Source organism: Condylura cristata, unplaced genomic scaffold (assembly GCF_000260355.1).
Source record: "Condylura cristata isolate star-nosed mole 26May11 unplaced genomic scaffold, ConCri1.0 scaffold00028, whole genome shotgun sequence".
Classification (NCBI taxonomy): domain Eukaryota; kingdom Metazoa; phylum Chordata; class Mammalia; order Eulipotyphla; family Talpidae; genus Condylura; species Condylura cristata.
Window position 1 is genome coordinate 12716573 of NW_004567129.1, and position 3026 is coordinate 12719598.

Below are 3026 nucleotides of genomic sequence, written 5' to 3' on the forward strand. Positions count from 1 at the left end.
TGTCACATCACTGGACTTTTACCAATCTGGAAGCAATGTCTGAGCCACATCTTAGTTTAAATTTGTTATGAAAAGTTTTTAAATTTATAATATGCTCAAGGGCCATTTCTATTTCTTTTTTTCTTAACTGTCTTACTCATATTCTTTGCTTGTTTAAAAACTGAATTTGTTGACTTTTTTTTTTATTTCTGTGAGCTCATTATCTACTGGGGAGATAAGCCTTTTGCTTTTGCTACATGTTATATCCAGCTTAAACATGTTTCTTTAAAAAAAAGATTTATTTACACATGCAAGAACTGGGGTACAGGCCAGAGGTGTGCAGGTATAGGGGTTCACCAAAGACAAAGTAGGGATCAGAACAGGCAGATCAACTGAAACACACTGCTGAAGGGAGTGGTGGATGGGCCAGGAGAGATCTGCTGTGCCATGTGAGTCACCTCCCTGGCCAGGGATTGAACTGGTACTGCAGTGGCTGCAGACAGCCTCATTGTGCTGTGCTTTACTGTTGCGTCACCAGGGCGGGCCTTTTATTTAGTTGATGATTTGTTTTGTATACAGGGCTTTGACAGTTGTTTATTTTTTATGGCTTCTGAATGTTAAATCATAGGTACAAAGTCCTTTCCTTCTTCAAGATAACAGGACATCTCCCACATTTTCTTCTACTATTTTCACTCAGGTGACCTTTTGTTGGACTAATTTATTCCAACAAAAGTACAAAATACAGAAATTTAGTGTTCAGACCCCTGGCAGCACAGACTCAGGCCCCAGAGTTTTTGGATCCTTTGACTGTGGCATGTGATCCATATACCTACCAGTGTGGTTTCTCCCTCCACATTTTGAGAGTGGCACAAAAACAGACTTAAAGAGAACCATGAAGGTGTCCTCTGAATTCTCACTCAGCTGGTAGTCAAAATAGAGGAGAGAGATGTAGAGACAAATGGAGAAAGGTCGTGGGCTGATGGGGAGGTCAGAGGATCCAAAGGATTGATGATGCAACTCCTGTGAAGGCATGTTCTCCCGTCAAAGTCAGCACAGAGGACCAGAAGTGTAGATTGTATAATCAGCTTTGATCTTCTGTATAATTACACAGATCACAGTGTATTGAAATGTAAGGAAAACTTTCATTGAAGATCTGAGAAACAATTCCTAAAGGATTTTTTTCCCAGAATACTGTTGCTATTAGCTTCATGATGCTATTACTGTAACAGGGTGGTCCCCAGGAAAAGGGGGAAGTTCCAGGTTCCCTGCCCCACCCAGAAGGAGGGTAGAGCTGAGCAGAGAAAAGAAGAGAGGATTCTGAAGAGAAGAAGGAAGTAGGATGGAGAGCCAGAAGGAGACCCTAGGAGCAGGGAGCATGTGAAGAATCCGTGTTTGTTTCTTGGCCCTGGACTGGTTGAAAGCGATATGGGTGAGAGACCCTATGGCAGTGCTTATATTGAATTTGATTTTGCTCTTTTCCTCCCAGACTTGTCTGGCCATTTCTGACCCTGTTCGATGGGTCCCAGCCAGAAAGAAGGTGCTTTAGTCTTGTGGCGGGCTTTCAGGCCTTGCTTTGGGCCAGTCCCTTTTGGGTTGACTTTTACCGCCACCAGGTTCAAAGGTATATTAGACACAGTTATAACAGACACAAACAAACTATCCTTCTTCAACCATCTGAGCCAACAGGAGATACCTAAGGGATGACTTACAAAGGCTGAGCCTTAAAAAAGTAAAGTACCATTAAACAAAAATCAATGTGCATGTTCAGTTATGTACATTGAATTGGACCTTTGGCATCAGCAATTTGTCATACAGCATTCATGCTTACCATCAAAATGCTTGGCGTCAAAAGAACAGAACCACCAGCATTTAAAGCAGTTTTGTTAGACAGACCATAGGCCACAACAATTTGTCTCCCCCGTGTCCATCACTGAATATACGGGTAGCACAACTTTGAAATGAAAGGAATAAAAAAGGAGCTATAACCCTTTTTATTTATTCTGTTTAAAATCAGAAAACAAACATCACTTCTGTTACACAGTCACATTTTCAAAGTACCTCATTTGTACAAGAGAAGGGCTGTGGACAACAACAACGACAACAAAATAGGTTTACAGGCATCCCAGGGATAGCCAGGAGGTCCTTGGGAGGGGCCCCTTCACCCCGGCAGTAAACTAAGTTGTAGAGTTCTTTGCCAGGTGTTTGAGGACATTCTAAAGCTAATTTAGTAACAAAGCAAGACTGTTCTCAGATCCAGAGGTGTATAAGCCAACTTCCCTCCAGTCTACAGGCTCAGCAGGTGTGGTGCTCTGGCCCCCAGGTCGTTGGTGCTCAGGGAGATCTGCCAGATCTCTGACTATTTTGACCTCTCAAACTTGTAGAGTAGCTAGGTGCCTGAGATGACACTGAAGTAGTTATTCTTTGTTCTCTGCTACAATTTCAGCATGCTCCTTATGATCAGTTTCCTGGAGATTTCTTGTAATTTGCATAACAGTCTAGAATGGAATGCAGTTCTTGGCTGGAAGAGAGAGAGCTGCCTTTTTGCCAAGAATTAAATTCCCAGTCATGGACAAGCCATGGTTTTATTTGCTCAGGAATTTTTACTTTAACTTCAACTCTGCCCGTGAATATTTTCCCCTTCGTAAACAGAAGGGTCTGCCCTGACCCTTTTCTTCGTAGAGGAAGCCGAGGTGCCTCAGCAGGTATTGCCACCCTCTATTTCCAGTTTCCTGTTCTTGTTTTTCTTTTAGCTTCATTTTTGTGCTGCAGGCCAGCTGTCTTGGTTCCTGGGCAGCCCCTTCCAACCTCCCCTGTGCACTCTGCTCCTCTCGGAAGTTCTCGCTGCGCCTGCAGCACGGTGTGCTCAAATGTAGGACTCTGCTTTGCAACCCATTCATCCCAGTGTTTGTGCCAACAGCAGTCATGCCTGAAGTATTTCACCCCTTATGTCCTTTATGGTCACCTTCCTTAACACGCTTTGTTTCCTAACGGAGAGGCCGGTGAAAACGCAGCGCTCGCTCACCCTCCCGAAATTTAGGCTGCGGGGG

General features: G+C 43.7%; 1 protein-coding gene across 3 annotated transcripts in view; it reads left to right on the forward strand.

Moving 5' to 3' along the window:
* The window catches only part of IL34 (interleukin 34), a 72353-nt gene that overhangs the window by 23850 nt on the left and 45477 nt on the right, over positions 1-3026 (forward strand). Inside the window, exon 1 of one of the 3 annotated variants that reach the window (XM_012730731.1) lies at positions 2057-2681. The exons of the other annotated variants lie outside the window; for them this stretch is intronic. The gene's annotated coding sequence lies outside the window, so the exon portion shown is untranslated. Of the gene's footprint in view, positions 1-2056; positions 2682-3026 lie in introns of those variants that run through there. 3 annotated transcript variants of the gene reach the window in all.